General features: G+C 36.7%; 1 pseudogene; it reads left to right on the forward strand.

Annotated features, from left to right (window-relative positions):
• Positions 1 to 1,114: 1,114 nt before the first annotated feature.
• Positions 1,115 to 1,282, forward strand: LOC111756438 (small nucleolar RNA U3; annotated as a pseudogene).
• Positions 1,283 to 19,713: the final 18,431 nt, after the last annotated feature.

Raw genomic sequence — 19,713 nt, forward strand, 5'->3', positions numbered from 1 at the left:
ATAAGAACCCTAGGCCGAGTGTAGTGGCTCACGCCTGTAATTCCAGCACTTGGGAGGCTGAGGCAGGAGGATCATTGCAAGTTTAAAACCAGCCTGGGCTACAAAGTCAGCTCAAGGCCAGCCTGAACTGCATAGTGAGACCCTGTCTCAAAAAGAAAAAAAGAACCCAACAAAGTTAATGGATACAAAACCAATACTCAAAAATTAGCTGTGTGTTAAGGAGAACTTTTTAAAGTATCACAGTAGTATTTAAAAAAAAACAGGAATAAACTTAGCTAATATGGAGGCATCATATTGGATAGTAGAAAGACAAAGATACTTAGAAACCACTTTTATCTTCTAGGAGTCACAGACTCAGGAAATACTCAGCCAGGCACAGTGGTGCATACCTCTAGTCTTAGCACTTGAGGGGCTGAACTATATATAGCAGTATCTCAAAAATCCAAAAAGAAAAATATAAACAACTAATACTGTGCAAAAGATTGTGATAGCAGTACAAAGGATTAAGTAACTCTGTGCCAGGAATAAATGCTAAACAATTCATGGGCATTAAGCCTTATAAAAGAGGCCCTGCTGTCCTGTTTTATGCCTCCTTATGAGTCCAGTTCTCCTTAGCCAATTTCTGATAGTTAAGCAATTGCAGGAAGAAGCAAAAGTTGCTCTGATACCTGTTTCCCAATGAACCAGTCATTTGTAAAATTGTCCCAAACCACCTTCCTCATTTAACATTTCTGCCCTTATCCTTCTCTACAAATTTATCCCAGTCGTTAGAAAATGAACTTGAAAATCTCTTGCCAAAGCTGCAGATTTTTCAACTAGCCTATGGGAAATAGGAAATGTTCAAATGACAAAGCCATGAGCAAAAAAAAGGACACTGTGGAACATAGACTAGCTAATAATTGAAAAGGAGAAAATTGATAATGGTTGTAACTGACACTTCACAAGGAATGATTTGAAAAGAAAAAGATTCAACAGTAAAGTACTTTTCATAAATGACTTTGTGGAAACAAGATTGCCTCCAACTATGAAAAGGCCGCACAAGAAGTATGTTTACAGGTACCCAGACTAAACAATTTCCTGTAAGAAATCTATGTGAGTAAAAGCAGTGCATCAAAACACTATATTTTCAGGGCTCATTTCTATAGTTTATTTAGAGAAGTTTGCCTGAATGTTTGAGCATTGTCTCCTGCATCTAAAGTGATTCTAGTGTTGCTTCGGTGTAAATTCCTTTGATGATTGTTCTTTTCCTTTAGGAGAGTAACAGGGAGAGATCACAATCTGGTAATTATTTAAAAAGAAGAAAGTAAGGGAGACAACAGTGTACTTTGGGAGGCTGAGGCAGGAGGATTACAAGTTTGAGCCTAGCCTGGGCAAGTAGTGAGACCCTGTCTCTAAATAAACAAACAAACAAATAATAGGGATTGATGACTAGGGATGTAGCTCATTGTGAAGGGTCTCTAGCACAACACATAATTACCTGAATAGGAGGAACTGGCCATCTAAGTAAGAGAACAAATAACAGAAAAGATGTTCTGAGTGAGAATTAGTTGTCTTTTTCTTTCTCCTCCACATTGGACCCGATACACCATGGCCTGCGCCTCTTCTACTGTGGAGTAGAGAACTGTCAACACCAGCATTAGGCTAGTGCCACGGCAGAACAGGTTGTACTAGAGCCTGGGAGAAGCAGGGACAGATGCAGACAGACTAGTTGGGTCCACCCCCACCACCCCCTTTCACATTCCACCCTACTTCTCTTTATCTCAATAACCGCAGGAATTCAGCTTTTAGGAGACAGCAGACAGAGGTTCAAGATTCCATGGAGTGCAGATTTCCCTGACAGGCATAAGGTGAGAGTGGTGGGTAGATAAAAGGAGATGGGCAGGTCCTGACAAGACTTTCTATACACAGAAAAACCACGTACACTGTACAGGAAGACAACAGTCTGTGTTTTATTAGAGAAAATCAGTAAACCAAGCAGAACAATAATTTTTTTTTTAATTTTACTAGTACAGGTTGGCAGTATGTGATACAGTTCATGGTGATTGCATTCATTGTGGGGAATTGGTGCATGTACTTAACTTCTCAGTTCTTTTTTTTCCCCTCAGGTGTTTTGCCTCCAGATTTGTTTATTTTAAAAATCAAATTAATTGTCATTAAAAACAGATTAACAGACAAACAGGCCAAAATGCATAAAACAGTTATACTAATTTAAGGTATACTATTAAATGTATTGGCCATTCTGGATACGTAACTTTTTTTCTCTTTTTTTCTCTCTTTTTTTCTCCCTATCATCTGGCTTGTTTTGCACTTTATTTACATAATGAGTTTCTCTTATAAGAGAAACTGTCACCTGGGCGTGGTGGCCCATGCCTGTAATCCCAGCACTCAGGAGACTGAAGCAGGAGGATCTCTGAGTTTGAGGTCAGGTTGGGCTACAAAATGAGTTCAAGGCCAGCCTGAACTGCATAGTGAAACCCTGTCTAAAGAGACAAAAAGAAAAGAGAGAAACTGTAATATTTAAGCTTCTGTATCTGATTTACTTTTCATTATTATGGTCTCAAGGCGCCTCTATAGCCTACAAATGACTCTAGTTTATCCTTCTTGGTGGCAGAATAATACTCCATTGTGTATAATAAGTACCACATTTGTTTATCCACTCATCTGTTGACAAAAATACAGGCTGCTCCCAAGATGTAACTGTTATGAATTATGTTGCTATAAACATGGATGTTTACACATATCACTGTAATATATGAGGTCTTTAACTCTTTTTTTTTTTTTATCGGTACCAGGGATCGTTATGACCACACGCAAGGCAGGTGCTTATGCCAATGAGCTAAATCCTCAGCCCGTAAATGTAGCTTTCCATCTGATGTTATTTTCTGTAAGCAACAAGTTCTCTGGGATTTACCTGAAAATGTCTTGTGTTAATTTTTTTAAGGGGGGGGGGAGACCTAAAATCAAATTCACCTGCTTGTGTTTGCCAAGCAGGTGCTGTACTGCTGAGCTATATCCCCAACCTACTTGCCTTAATTTCAAAGAATTTTTTTTTTGTCTTTTTGAGACAGCATCTCACTGTGCAGTTCAGGCTGGCCTTGAGCTCACTTTGTAGCCCAGGCTGGTCTGGAACTCGAAACGATCCTCCTGCCTCAGTCTCCCGAGTGCTGGGATTAAAGGTGTGAGTCACCACACCCGACTTCAAAGAACATTTTTACCACACAAACATTTCGGCAGGTTTTCCTAGACCTGATATCTTCTAACTTGCATAGGTGCATTTAATGAGAAACCTGCAGTCATCTGAACTTTATTTATTGCTGCAAAACATAGTTTTCCTCTTTTGACTAGTCTATCTTCTCTGTACTAGTAATTTTCAAAAATAAGGGTTTTTTTTTCTGTGATGTGTTTTACTCTTACATTTATCATGCTTATGGTTAGTTAACATTCTTGTACCTTGGAATATAGTTAAAAAACAATATTACATAGTATTATAACTATTCCATATGGTCAAGAAATAAGAAGTAGGACTGAACATGATAAGCAAAGACAGAGAAGATACAGAGTCCCAAACTGAACCCCTACAAATGAAAACCACATACTGTATAGAACAGCATATTAGCAAATTTGAAAACAAAGCAGTAGAAACCCTCCAAAGCAAAACAGAAGAAAGTTAATTTGCCACAGAGTATTTTTAATTTCTGAGAAGAGGTAAGATCACCTCGCGTAGTGGCATGAATTTATAATCCCCAGTACTCAGGAATCTGAGCCAAAGATCACAAGTTCAAGCCCAGGCCAAGCAATTTAAAATATCAGATAAAAATAAGTAAATAAAAAAAGTTAGACATGCCGCTCAGTGGAGGTGCTTTCCTGGGCTCAATCCCCAGTACCAAAAAAGTGAATAAAAGTGAGAGAGAGAGACACACACAGAGAGAGAGAGACAGAGAGAGAGAGAGAGAGAGAGAGAGAGAGAGAGAGAGAGAGAGGAGGGAAGGAAGGAAGGAAGGAAGGAAGGAAGAAAGAAGGGAGAGGAAAGGGGTTGGAGATTTAGCTCAGCAGCATAAGTGCCTGCCTTGTAAGCACACAGCTGTGAGTTCAATCCCTGGTACCGATTAAAAATAAAAAGGAGAGGAAAGAAAGAAAGATGAGATTATCGACCAAAATTGAGATGAGCTCCAATGTGATAAAGATGTTAGAGAGGAACCATATGTCCTGGGAAGAGAACCAAGAAGCTAAGCCCTTCTTGTGAGTCAGCTGGTGCATGGGCTAGAAGACAAGAAGTACCATGCCCCAACATACACACACCCCACCCCAAAAGCAGCCAGCTGATTTGGAGAAACACAGGCTGAGATGATAGCTACTAACGTAGAAACACAACTTAATGCCTGTATTATTTGACTGACTTTGGAGGCCTAAGCTGGTAGCCCAAGCATCTATCTGAAGGATAACCATATGCAGTATAGTAACTATGGGAGATTTCCTTCTGAAGGTGGTAGCCATTGTTAATTCCCTATTGTCTTGTTTTAAAGTCCTGTGTAGTTTACATTGTTTGTTTGATTTTATTATAGCTAATTTCATTTTTTCATTGTTTTCATTTTTCATTGCTTTATTCTATATTGTTTTGTTTGACTTTATTATAGCTAATGGCATGGGTAGCTATTTCAAAGATAAGAAGATATATTACAGTAGCCATTGGTGATTTCCTATTTGCTTGTTTTGAAGGCCTGTATTACTTTCACTGTTTTGTTTTGTTTTGTTTTTTAATTTTAAAGAGAGTAAAACAAACCATAACAAAACAGAACAAACATATCAGAAGAAAACAGTGTGATACAGATTTCAAAGCAAGACAACAGGGGATCAACACTGGCTACCATAGTGTCTCTTGTTTTCTTTTAAATAGTCGTCTATATTTTAACACACAATAAATTCATACAAAACAAAATAGTATAAAACTGATCAAAACAGAATAATGAAGGCATTACAGGCCTTCAAAACCAGACAATAGGAAAATCAACAATAGCTCTTGTAATGTCTCTTGTTCTCTTCAAAATAGCTGGCCATACCTTCATGTGTGTTGAATTAAATAATACAAAACAGACTAAAATCACTCTAAACAAAGAATAAAAGCATTACTGAATCTCACAGCATGATGGTAGGAAATTAGCAATGTTCTAAATTTTTTTTTGTCTTTTTTGAGGCAGTGTCTCTCTATGCAGTTCAGGCTGGGCTTGAGCTCACTTTGCAGCCTAGTCTGGTCTAGAACTCACAATGATCCTCCTGCCTCAGCCTCCTGAGTGCTGGGATTACAGGCTTGAGCCACCACACCTGGCCTGGAAATTAGCAATGGATATCATAATGTCTCTTTTTCTTTAAAGTAATTATTTATATCATCACATATAATACAATCAATTCTAGTAAACTGTTTAGAAGTCTAGGCATGTACAGGTCTCTACATGTACATCTATTCTTTGTGCATTAGAGGGAAAAATAAGTTACTAGAAGAACAAGAAACAAAAAAGACAAATAAATAACAATAGCAAGGAGCCCAACACAATGGCAATGTAGGCCTTCAAAACAACTTGGTATGAACATAACTAGGGTTGTTATTTTACATAGTGATCTTCAAAAGAGTTTCTCAGATCACCAGACACAAACATGCAAAATGGATCCAATCCTATGAATGTTAACTATTTTGTTCCAAGAACTAGTAGAATTTGTAGCACAATCATCTTAACTATCATAAGTGTATTTATACAAATTTAAGTATTTTTCTTTTCCCTTCTTTTTTTCCCTCCTTTTCCCTGAGATGTGATTTTTTTCCCCTTTTGAGTAGATTCTTACCCTTTCACAGTACTTATTGAGGATTTTGTATCTTATGTACTCTTACTATTTCTTACACTAGGGAGACAATACAGTATCTACACATGTGAATTTGATTTATTTCACTTGTGAGTATGGTCTCAAATTCATCCATTTACCTATAAATATCTCAATGTGATCATTCTTTATAGCTGAGTAGTACTCCATTGTATAAAAGTATCACATCTTTTTTATCCATTCCTCAGTTGATGAGCATTTAGGTTGCTTCCAAGATCTGACTATTATAAATTGTGCTGTTATAAAGATGGGTGCATATATATCACTGTGGTATGATGTTTTCAGTTCTTCTGGGAATATGCCCATAAGTGGAATAGCTGGGTCAAATGGGACATGTCAGCTTTTTGAGGAACCTCCAGATTGACCTCCACAGTGGTTGCCCCAGTCTACACACCCACCAACCATGCAGAAGAGTTCCTTTTTCCCCATAGCCTCTCTAGTATTTGTTGTTAGTAGTTTTCTTGATCCTGGCCATTCTTTCTGGAGTAAGATGGAATCTCAGTGCGGTTTTAATTTGCAGTTCTCTAATGACCAGTGATGATGAACATTTTTTCATGTATTTATTTGCCATTTGTATTTCCTTTCGGGTGGGTACTGGGATCGAACTCATGACCTGGCACTTGCCTGGCAGGCACTTATACCACTGAGCTAAACCCCCAGCCTGCCATTTGTATTTCTTCATCTGAGAAATGTGTATTCATCTGAGATGCCCATTTTTGGACTGGATCTTTGGATTTCGGGGGTCTGATTTTTTGTAATTCTTTATGTATGTTCTAGACTGAAGTTCTTTGTCTTAAGGACAGTTGACTAAGATTTTTTCAAAATTCATGGGTTTCCTTTTTACTCTGTTTGGGCCAGGCTCAAACAGGGATTTAGCTCTGTGGCATAAGTGCCTGCCTGACAAGTGCTAGGTTGTGAGTTCAATCCCTGTTACCAAAAAAAAAAAAAAAAAAAAGAATTAGTTGTTTCCTTTTGACTCTGTTGGAGATTTCTTTTGACATGCAAAAACTTTTTAATAACACGAGATCCCAGTTATTGATTCTGAGAAGTATTTCCCATGTGGTTTGATTTTTGCTCATGAATTCTCTGCATGTCCCTATGTCTTCAAGATTTCTACCTACTTTGTCTTCCAGCAGATTTAGTGATTGTTTTAATATTTAGATCTTTGATCCATTTTGACTTTAGTTGAGTACACGGTGATACGCATAGGTCTAGTTTGAGTTTTTGGCATTTGGAGAGCCAATTTTTCCAGTACCACTTATTAAAGAGACTATCTTTCTTTCAGTGAACATGTTTGGCCCCTTTGTCAAAGATAAGGTAGCTGAGTGTGTTTGTAGTTGTAATTGTGTCTTCTAACCTATACCATTGATCTTCAGGTCTGTTTTTATTCTAGCACCATGCAGAGTTTATTACAGTAGCTTTGTAGTATAACTTCAAATCAGGGATTATGAATCCTCCTGCCTTGCCTTTGTAGCCCAGAATTTCCCTTGGTATTCTAGGTCTCTTCTGCTTCCAGATGAATTTTAGGAATGATTTCTCTAGATCTGTGAGGTATGCTAGTGGTATTTTGATTGGAATTGCATTAAATCTGTGTAACAATTTTGGAAGAATGGCTGTTTTCACAATATTTGTTCTTCCTATCCATGAACAAGGAATGTCTTTCCATTTTCTGAAATCCTCTTCAATTTCTTTTTTCAGGGCATTATAATTTTCACTGAATAGATCTTTAAATCTTTTGTTAGATTGATTCTTAATTATTTCATTTTGGATGCTATTGTGAAGGGTGTGGCTTCTCATTTCTCTCTCAGTGAGTTTTTTGTTTGTGTATAGGAATGCTATTAATTTTTGAGTGTTGACTTTGTATCCAATTGCATTACTGAATTTAGTTATAATACCTAGGAGTCTTTTCAATAGAATTTTGGGGGTTTTCTATGTAGAGTATCATGTCATCTGCAAATAATGATAATTTAACTTCTTTTCCTGTCCTTACTTCTTTTATTTCTTTTTTTTTTTTTTTTGTCTTCTTCCTTTTATTTCTTTCTCTTGTTTAATTGCTCTGGTTAGTATTTCCAGCACTCAATTGAATAGGAGTGGTGATAATGAACATCCCTGTCTTGTACCTGATTTTAGAGTAAAAGCTTTCAGTTTTTGGCCATTTAACATGATGTTGACCATGATGTTGACTGTTGGTTTGTCATAGATGATTTTTATCATATTGAGGTAAAGACTATCTATGCCGATTTTCTGTAGGGTTCTTATCATGAATGAGTATTGGACCTTGTGAAAGCTTTTTCTGAATCTATAGAAGTGATCATGTGGCTGGGGATGTAGCTCAGTGGCATAATTACCTGCCTGGCAAGTGCAAGGTCCTGAGTTCAGTTCCTGAAACCGAAAGAGAGAGAGAGAGAGAGAGAGAGAGAGAGAGAGAGAGAGAGAGAGAGAAATGATCATGTGATTCTTATTTTTGGCTCTATTGATATGATGGATTACATTAATTGATATGCATATGTTGAATATCTCTGCATTGCATTCCTGGGATGAATCCCACTTGATTGTGGCATATAATCTTCTTGATGATTTGCTGCATTATGTTTGCCAGTACTTTGTTGAGAATTTTTGCATCTATGTTCATTAGGGAGATTGGCCTGTGGTTCCCTCTTTTGGTTGGATCTTTCTCTGGTTTTGGTATCAGAGTAATACTTGCTTCCAGGAATGAGTTAGGGAGAATTGCTTCCCTTTCAATTTCATTAAAGAATTTGAGGAGTGTTGGCATTTTTCTTCCTTGAACTTCCTGTAAAATTCAGCAGGACGTGGGCTTTTCTTTGTTGGTAAGGTTTTAATTACATTTTCAATTTCATTAATTGAAATTGGCTTATTCTGCAGTTTTACATCTTCTCGATCCAGCTTTCGTACTTCATATGTTTCTAAGAATCTGTCCATTTCATCTGTGTTATCAAGCCTATGAGAGTGGGTTTTTTGAAATAGGTGTTGATGATCTGTATTTCCACAGGATCTGAGGTGATTTTCCCTTTTCATTCCTTATTATATGAACTTGAGTTTTTCTTTCCTTTTTCTAATAAGGTTGACTAGGGGTTTATTGATTCTATCTATTCTTTCAAAGAACCAACTCTTTGATTCATTGATTCGTTGTATTGTTTTCTTAGTCTCTATCATGTAGATTTCCACTTTGATATTTATAATTTCCTCCCTTCTTTTGGCTTTGGGCTTGACTTGCTCTTTTTTTTCTAGATGTTTGAGATATAGTATCAGCTTGTTTATTTGTGTTCATTCTGTTTTCCTGATGTGGGAATTCACCACAATAAATTTTCCTCTGAGGACTGCTTTCACTGCATCTCACAGATTCCGGTAAGTTGTATTTGTATTTTTGTTTGCTTGTAGGTGTTGTTTAATTTCTTCTTTAATTTCCTTTGTGACCCACTGATTGCTTGGGAGTGTATTATTTAATTTCCATGTGTTTGTGGAGTTTTTGAAGTTTCTTTTGTCAATAATTTCTAGTTTCATGGCTCTATGATCCAATAACATGCATGGGATAATTTCAGTTCTTTTGCATTTACTTAAGCATATTCTGTGGACTAGTATATGATCCATTTTAGAGAATGTCCCATGTGCTGCTGAGAAGAGTGTATATTCTGATGTTGTTGGGTGGAACACTCTGTAAACGTCCACAAGTCCATTTACTCACAGGTGTGATTCAGTTCTGTTATTTCTTTCCTGATTTTCTGGCTAGTTGATCTGTCTGTGTCAATGAGGTTTTAAGGTCTCCCATTATGATTGTGTTATTGTTTATTTGATTTTTCATTTCTGTTAATATTTGTTTTGTATACCTAGGTGCTCCCAAATTTGATACACATATATTTAAAATTGTTATCTCTTCCTCTTGAAGTTTTCCCTTAGTATATAGTGACCTTCTTTCTGTCTTTGGATTATTCTTGATTTGAAGTTCACATTGTCTGCAAACAGAATAGCTACCCCAGCTTTGGTGGGGGGGTTTCTATTGCATGAAATATTGTTTTCCATCCTTTGAATTTCAGTCTATGAATTTCCTTTTGGGTTAGGTGGGTGTCTTGTATACAGCATATGGTGTTTTGGTTGGTTTTACTCTGTTCTGTTTTGTTTGATTTTTATTATGTCTTATGGTATGGGCAGCTATTTTGAAGATAACAAAAGCCGTTATGGTAACTATTGTTGATTTCCTATTACCTTGTTTTGAAGTCTTGTGTCATTTTCATGGTTTATTTTAATTGGTTTTTTTCTATTTTATTTTATTTGGTTTTATTCTCTCTAAAAAAAAAAAAAAAAAAAAAGATGTCAGAGAGGTTTTAAAAAATTCCAGCCAGATGTGGTGGTGCACTCATGTAATCACAGCACTTGGGAAGCTGAGGCAGGAGAATCATTTGCAAGTTCAACACCAGCCTGGGCTACAAAGTGAGCCCAAGTCCAGCCTGAACTGCATAGTGAAAGCCTGTCTCAAAAAGACAAAAAAAAATCCAAAATGGAATAGGGATTTAATGAAGAAAATAAACAAAATATTGGCAAAAACCACACTATATATAATGTGATTTGTGTTATAGATTCATTCTCCCATCAGGCTTCCTAGAAACACCAGAATAATTTTCAACATATTTCTCCCTTTTCTATAAACCATGTCAAACTAGTTCTGTGAGTTACTTTCTGGCTTCTTGCATTCATCTTTATTTTCAGTAATGACAACCCAGTTCCAGCCGTCTGCCTGCACTTCAGTCACAGTGTGCTGACGTGTCACTCATCGCAGCCTGTACTGCCAAATTAACTTTCCTAAGGCATCACTTTGATCAGAACCCTTTTTTTGTCTTCAAAGGTACAGCTCTCACAGTTTTCTGAATAAAGTTTGTACTTGTTCTTACCAGCAATTCGATGTCCTATTTTTCTAGTTTTCTAAGGCTTCCACTTATACTAAATTATATATAACCTCCAACTAACTTTCTGCCACTTACTTTAATAATTAACAAATACAGAGCACTTACTATGTGGAAGTATTAGTTAAGTTCCAGAGGTAAGTTATTATTTGTCGCATTTCACAGAGGCAGGTTGACATCATATGAACCTATAGACTCTATTTTCTGAACTTTCGACGATGACCATCAGACTTCAAATAGGAGTAAAATCATTTTGGTACAGACGCTTTAGAAGTTTTCACCTGAAATGACCAGTTGTCTTCTCTCTGTGTTCAGAATCCTTGGAGGAATTATTTACCCGAGACTCAAGAGAGAATACTGAGAATAAGCCATAGAAAAATGACAGAAATGCATTGGAAGAATGACAGAAGTCTGGATAGTTCTGCAAAGAGCAATTTTCCTTTATCTCAGAAACAGAAAATGATTTGTATCACAGTAATTGAAAAATAAAGATTCCCCATGCTTTGGTAGAGTACTTTCATAGGCAGAACTTATACTGCATCCCTTTCACTTACATATTTTTTTCACATACATATTTTTAGTACCCACTATAGGACAAGCTAAAGCCAGGGGCTTGAAGCTACAGACATTCAACAGTATTGCTTATGGTATTGATGTTCCTTTGTGAATAAAATCAGTGTCTTTTTTGCTACACAAGGTAAAAGGTAAAAGTCTAAACATTGAGGGAAAAGTGGGTTCTTGACCACAATAATCATGGGAATACTGAATAAGCAGTGAACCAAGGGAATACTGAGTAAGTCAGTGTGTCTAACGGGCTAAGTCACCTCAGGTTTTAGAATTGTATTAAGTCTGCCTAGGGACTCAGAGATGAAAAAAAAAAAAAGAATGTGGATCTGTTTAGGTATTTAGTACTTTCCAAGCCATGCATGGTGACACACTCCTAGTACACTGGGAGACTGATTCAGGATCATAAATTCAAGCCCAACTTGGGAAACTTTACAATTTACAGAGACCCCATCTCAAAAAATAAAAGGAGTTGGGGGTGTAGTTCAGTGCGAAAGTCTTGTGTTCAACCTCCAGTACCACAAAAGAAGGAGGAAAAGGAGTGTTTCCAACGTCTCTTTTAAATCTAACATAGGAGTTTACTGACAAGTCGAAGTTTTTGTATAAATTTCTTTGGCTGGTAACAAGCCTTACTATGTACTCTATGAAGACTGTTCAACGTAACAGGAAAAATGCAGGTGAAAATTTGGCATTAAGTTAATGAAACCACATTCTACATATTAACTTTTGTACATAGTTTTGACTCACAATTATGTAATTTGTTTTTTAAAGAAAATTATACATGGTTCATGTCACATAGGATCACAAAATGACTCTGGAAAAAAAACCTTAAAATTAATGATGTATTCTTCATAGATTCTTCATGGTCACCTCACTTCATTTAATCCTAAAAATTACTAATTCATCTTTCAAAATGCTCCTGGATTTTTTTTCTTCCTTCTCAGATTCTGATGATACTATTTGCTTGGCTCTTGCCTTCCTCACCAAAGACTGCATTATGGTGACAGCCGGACAACTCTCCTGACTGTGGTCTCTTTCCCAAATGAAAGTATCCTAAATACAGCAACCAGAATAATTATTTTTAAGGAAATTGTTTAATTTGCATAGTTACTATCAATTTCAGGATACTTTGGTGACTTTCCTTTATCACTGAACTTCTAAAATCAGGATGCTTCAATAAATAAGCAAAGCCAGGCATGATGTACAGGAATGCTATTGATGTTTGAGTGTTGATTTCATATGCAGCTGTGCTACTAATATAGTTATATAAATCTATAAGTCTTTTGTTGGAGTTTTCAGGGTCTTCTATGTAGGGCATCATCTCATCCACAAATAATGATAACTTAGCTTTCTTCCTTTTCTCTCTTTATTCCTGTTATTTCTCTCTCTTGTCTAATTGCTATGGCCAATATTTTCAGAACTATACAGAATAAGAATGGTGATAGTGAACCTCCCTGTCTCATTCATTATGTATTCATTTATTTTCCTTTTGAGACAGGATTTTACTATGCAGTACAGGCTGGTCTTGAACTCACTTTGTGGGCCAGCCTGGCTTAACATTGCAATGATCCTCCTACCTCAGCTTCCCAAGATTACAGGTGTTTGTCACCATGCTTGGCCTATTCCTGATTTCAGAGTGAAAGTTTTCAGTTTTTGCCCATTTATATGATGTTGGCTGTTGGTTTGTCATTGGGGGCTTTTATCAGACTGTGATAAAGGCCATCTGTTTCCTATTTTTTCAAAATCCATTTTGTTTCAAGGAGAAAAAGAAAGAAGAAAAAAATTGCACTAAATTTCAACAAACATCACTCAGGTGGCAACAGTGCTACATACATTGCACATTGTCATCCCCAGATCATTTACCCAGAGCACAAGACACCTGCATTCAATTGTCTGAACAATGCTGACACGAATCATTCTCTTCAGTGAACTCAGAGAAATCAGTAGTATAACTATCTTAACTTTATATATATACATGTACCTATACATGTTGTTTCAGTTTCTCACGCTAATGAGACAATACAATATGTCTTATTTACTTCACTAATGAGTAGAGTCTCAAGTTGCATTCATCTACCTATAAAAATCTCCAGTGTGAAAAAAGAAAAAAAAATCTCCAGTGTGTCCTTCTTTGTGGCTGAGTAGTCTCCATTGTATAAAAATACCACAGCTTTTTTATCCATTCCTCAATTGATAGGCATTTAGGTTGTTTCCAAGATCTGGCTATCATAAACTGTACTGTATACACATGGGTACACATACAGCACTGTGGTATGATGTTTTTAATTCCTTTGGGAAGATACTCAGAAAGGGAATAGCTGGGTTGAATGGGACTTCCAATTCTAGTTTTTTAAAGACTCTCCACAGTGATTTCCACAGAGGCTGCACAAGTCTGAATTCCCACCAACAGTGGAGAAAGTTTCCTTTTTCTCCACAGTTCCTCCAGAATTTGTGATGGGTTAATTTCTTGATTGTAGCCATTCTTTCTGAGGTGAGGTGAAATCTCAGTGCTGTTTTAATTTGCATCTCTCCAATAACCAGTGATGTTGAACTTTTTCCCATTTATTTGCTGTTTTATTTTTTCATCTGAGAAGTATGTTTTCATCTCAGATGCCCAGTTTTGTATTGGATCTTTAAATCAGAGGACTGATTTCTTTGAGTTCTTTGTATGTTCTCAATAGTAATCCTTGGTCTGAATAACAGCTGGAAAACATTTTCTGCCATGTTGTGGATTGTCTCTTCACTTTGTTGGTGGTTTCTCTTGCTGTGCAAAAGCTTTTCAGTAGGTTGAGATCCCAGTTGTTGATTCTTTGTGATAGTTCCTGTGCAATCTGGTTTTGTTCATAAAGTCTTTGCCTACACCAGTGTCTTCAAGAGTTTTATGTACTGTACCCTCCAGAGGAGTTGATATTTATGTTTTAATATTAAGATCTTTTATCCATTCTGGTTTTAGCTTGGTATATAGTGAAAGGTATGGATCCAGTTTTCATCTTTTGCAGTAGTAGCTTTGTAGTATAACTTCAAGTCAGGGATTGTGATGCCTCCTTTGCATTGAGAATTGCCTTTGCTATTCTAGATCTCTTCTGGTTCCAGATGAATTTTAGGATTGTTTTCTCTAATTCTCTGAGATATAGTATTGAAATTTTGATTGGAATTGCACTGAGTCTGTATAACAGTTTTGGAAGTATGGCCATTTTCACTATATTGGTTCTTCCTACCCAAGAGTACAGGATATCTCTCCATTTTCTAATATTCTTTTCAGTCTCCTTTTTCAGAGTACTGGAGTTTTAAATGTCGAGGTCTTTTATATCTTTCATTAGATTGATTTCTAGATATTTCATTGTTTTTGATGCTATTGTAAAAGGTATTGTTTCCCTGATTTCTCTCTCAGTGAGTTTGTCATGCGTGCACAGGAAGGCTATTGATTTTTGAATGTTCACTTTGTAACCAACTATATTACAGAATTTGCTTATTAAATCTAGAAGTCTTTTGGTGGAGTTTTTAGGGTCTTCTTTGTAAAGTATCATGTTATCTACAAATAACAATAGTTTAACTTCTTTCTTTTCTATGTTTATTCCTTTTCTTTTTTTTTTTTTTTACACTTCTTTTTCTTTTTTTCTTTTTATTGGTACCAGGCATCGAACTCACAGCCGCCTGCTTGCAAGGCAGGTACTTATGCCACTGAGCTAAATCCCCAGCCCTGTTTTATTTTTTCTTTATCTTATCTAATTCTCCAGCTAAAGTTTCTAGGACTATGTTGAATAAGAGTGGAGACAGCAGACATCCATGTCTTGTTCCTGATTTTAGAATGAAAGCTCTCAGATTTTGTCCAATTAGTAAGATGCTGACTGTTGGTTTGTCATAGATGGCTTTTATCAGATTGAGATTAATACCATTTGTTCCAATTTTTTGTAGGATTTTTAAAAATTTGATTTAGTTCTAATATTTCATTACTGTTTTTTTGCCTAGTTGATCTGTCTTTTTGTGGCAGTAGGATAGTGAGGTCTCCCAATATAATTGTATTTGTGCTTATTGAATTTTTCATGTCTATTAGTAATTGTTTTGTATACTTGGGTGCACTGGTATTTGTTGCATATATATTTATGATTGTTTTCTTATTCCCTTTATCAGGATGTAGTGACCTTCTTTATCTGTCTTACCAGTCTTGGCTTGAAATTCACGTTGTCTTCAAATAGAATAACTATCCCTGCTTTTTTCTTGATTCCTGTCATATAGGATATTGTTTTTCTTTTTTTTTTTTTAATTTTATTTAAGGAGAAAAGAAAAAAAAAGCAGAGAAAGGGTACAAGTTATACAGATTTGCAGAAAAAAAATGAACAGTAGGAAATCACTAGTTAATGGATTACATACTGTCATCTTAGAAATAATTGTTCAAGTCACAGAATTAAAGCTTGTAAAGTGGACATTCCATCAATGATACTGCAAACAGTTCTGTTCAATGATCCAATAAAACTCTGTGATATCATATTCTATCTTATACACTTAAATATACATGCAGTTATATAGTTTAGAGCACTTTCTTTTCCTCTCCTTTGTACAATGACTATTACACATTTTGGGTTTCATTGCTCCCACGGTTCTTACTGCTTTTTTGGAAGAGAGTAAAACCAAATGAGACATAACAGAACAGAATCGGTCAAGTCAAAAGGGTGGACATAATAGATAATGTGAAAACATAATACAAGGTGATCAACAATGGTTACCATAATGCCTCCCGCTATCTCTAATAGAATTGCCTATACCATTAGTTATAATACAATTGAACAAAACAGTAAAGAACAAAACCGACAAAGCCAAACCATTGGAGACATTGTAGGTCTTCAAAAGTAGATAAAAGTCAACGAGAATGGGCGTTATAATGAATCTCATTATCTTCACAGCTGATGCCTAAACTTTCGAACCTGATACTATCCAGCAAAACAGAATAGGGGAACATCAGTTAAAAACCAGATGGTGAGAGTAATACAGGGCTTTAAATTGAGATAATGGAAAGTCAAAGTGGGTTACTATAATATATCCTGCTATTTTTTTTCCTTTAATTAAAAGGATAAAAATTTTTAAGAAAAAGTATTAAAAAAGTAAATAATGGAGTGGAGATTGAGATATAAGAGGGCATAACAATGAAACAGCACAGATCAAAACATAACCATTTAAGCAGAATAGTGTTTCACCACCAGATAATCCTGACCTAAAAGTAGTTACCATATTGTCTCTTTCCTTGAAATCCTTGAGTACAACTTTGTATACTGTAGCATTAAGTATATTAAAACAATGTAAAACCATTTAAGAGAATGACAGCATTACAGAGTATTTAGAATCGACTAACAGAAAATGAATAATGGTTTCTGTATAATCTCCTTGTCTTTAAAAGGTTTTTGCTTATACTATCGTACATAATAAAATCCAGTAAGATACAACCTATTTAGACAATTGGAGACAGAAGGACAAAAGCTAGATGAGACTTCAAAACAAGATGATACTAAATCAGTATTACGAATTAAGATGTCATTTTCTCCAAAATAGCTGTTCCTATCATCCAATCTTCTCTGCCTCATTTCTGTTGAGCTCTTATTCTGTCAGTAGCTGTTGGTTTGTCTTCTTCACTTTGTTCTCTGCTCCATTAGTTGTGGCCTCCACTATTTCTGGATTCTTTGTATTTTTCTTTTTTTAGAATATCCTGCAATACTCTCTGTAGAGTTGAATTGGTGGTTGCAAATTCCCCCAGTTCCTCTTTATCCTGGAAGCACCTTGTTTTTCCATCAATTTCCAGGGACAGTTGTGCAGGATATCTCAATCTTGGCTGGAGATTATTATCTTTCAAAGCTTGAATTATTTCCCCCCACGCTCTTCGTGATTTGATGGTTTGTGCAGAGAAATCTGCTGTAATTCTGATGCGTGCTCCCTTGTAAGTGGTCTGTTTCTTGTCTCTGACAGCTTTTTTTTTTTTTTTTTTGTTTGTTTGTTTAAAAAGTAACTTTATTTATCTGACTGCAGTATGAATTATAAAGCTTAATTGTGCTGAGCTTGTATTGTAGCGCCTTGTTAATTTATATGACCACAAAAAACATTGTAAATAGGGGGATGTTTTTATATTTGGCAAATCATTCAATAAGAAATCTTTTCTGTATCACCCAGTATATCAATAAGAATAGACATAATTAGACTACAGTTTGTTTCATTAAGTGATCATTCATAAGTTATGGTGTTTTATTCTATACTTGCTTGCAATAAAGTATATTTAGTAAATCCCTTTTAAAACCATGTAGTTTTATGTAAAAATTCTAGTTTTTAAAATAAAATTTAAAACATTAAGTCCTTAGTTTACACTTCTTTCTTTTTATACTGATTGATTCATGCATGCCAAACTTGTTCTAGTTTCTTCCAAAGCATTGAAAAAAATCATTTTTAAGTTTGCATTGATTTGTGGTAATATCTGTATTCAACAATCAAATGCTACACTATTTCCTTTTAAGTGGCTATGTACTTAATTACTTTCACTTGTTCAGCAATTAATTAGTTTCAGAGACTTCTTATTTTGGTATTGAACCTGTCTATTGATAGTGGAAGCAAGTACTGTGTCAAGATTGCAATATATGTTTTCATATAAAACACATAAAAAGTTTTCACATCTGAAAAAAGCTCTCTATTTCTACACTGTAATATCATCTAGTATCTTTCATAATTGTGAAATATCCCTCAAGTAGTTTCTTGTTTTCATTCATTTTCTCCAGTACTGCTTCTAGTAAAAACGAGGCAAAAGGACGCTGTCCTTCAAGAAGTTTCTGGATGTACAACAGCCATTCTTTGTCATTTTCAGCATCTATCTTTGTCTTTTTCATTTCCACCTCGTCTTCTGTGTCCAGTATTTCCTCTAGATCTGATCGTGAAATGTTCAGAATAGAAGCTGCCAGGGTGACAGCTTTTAATATTCTGTTCTTGTATTGAATTTCTGGAATTTTTATTATTATATGCCTGGGTGTTGCTCTGTTAGGGTTGTAGGTAGCTGGGGTCCTGTATGCCTCATACATCTGAGTATCTTTACCTTTTGCTAAATTAGGAAAATTCTCCTGGATTATTTCTGTGAGTAGCTTTTGTAGTTCACTTGTTTGTGTCCCTACTTCTTCTTTTATGTTCTTAATCCTTAAGTTATGGATCCTCTTATCATCTTCTTGTCTTTGTATTATTGCTGTTTGTTTCTTTGTTATTTTTAAGAAGTTTTTCATTTCATTCTCCCATATTACAATTCTGCCCTCCAGTTCAGATAGTCTGTCCTTAGTTTCTTTCAAGCTGTTATGCCAGTCTTCGATAGACTTCTTAGTTTCTTGGTAGTCCCTTTGAACCTGCTTCACGTATTCTATGCTTTCCCTGTTTTCTCCATCAAACAATTCTCCCCTCTTTTTCTGTTCTTCCATTCCACCATCTGTTTTTTCTTGGGTGGGGCTTAGCATTTCTCTAACTATTTTGCATACTTCTAGCTTCAGGTCGTTGATAACTTCATTCCTGAATTGGTCTATGAGGCTCTCTATATGGTGCTTTATGTGTATTGGTGCGGTGTCCGCTATTGCCTGTTTCTCAGAATTGGGGGCCGAGGAGCCTTTCTTGTTGCTGCCTCTTCCCATATTCTCTGTTCCTTATATATGCAAGCTTATATGAGAGGCCCAGCTTCTCTCCCAGTCAGCCACAGCCTGATCGAATTGCGCCGGTTAGGTGTTCCCACTCACTGCTGCACACCAGGCAGCCTACGCGGGGCCCGCCCCTCCTGGCCTCCGTCAGGCTCTGGGATCTGGGTTGGGCCAGCCTACGCGGTCCGCTGGCAGCGTCACGCAGGCCAGGCACTTTTCTCCAATCCCGCCCGAGAGGGCGATGTGTGGCTGGAGTCGCCACCGCGCCCTGCTCCCGCAGGACTGCTCGGGCCCAGAAAGTCCGCTGGAGTCAAACTGTGGTGGAGTGTCAGTTTCTCTCACTCACCTCGCCACAAGTCAGAACATGCCTCCCTGCCCGTCCTGTTTTCGACTCCGTTCACAGACTCCCGTTCTCAGAGTTTCCGCGCGTCTCTCTCCTTGCCGAGCTGATGTAGAGGCAGCCAGCCACGCGGCGGGAAACCCAAATCGCGGCTTCCAGTGGCGCAGGGTCCAGCCTCAGCAGCGAGACTTTTCTGTTCCTGTTTTAGCACCAGGACTGCATTACAAGTTGGTTTCTCTCAGCCGAGTTCGTTCCTGAGTCAGCAGAGCATAACTCCACCTGTTTATGTCTCTTTAGTCCGCACCATACCTGGCTTCTGAGCCTAGTTTTTCAGAGAGCCTCCGGTAGTTGCTGTTATCTGTCCGCCATGTTCTCCCGG

Source organism: Cavia porcellus, unplaced genomic scaffold (assembly GCF_034190915.1).
Source record: "Cavia porcellus strain 051 isolate PalLab524CR breed Dunkin Hartley unplaced genomic scaffold, mCavPor4.1 scaffold_7, whole genome shotgun sequence".
Lineage (NCBI taxonomy): Eukaryota > Metazoa > Chordata > Mammalia > Rodentia > Caviidae > Cavia > Cavia porcellus.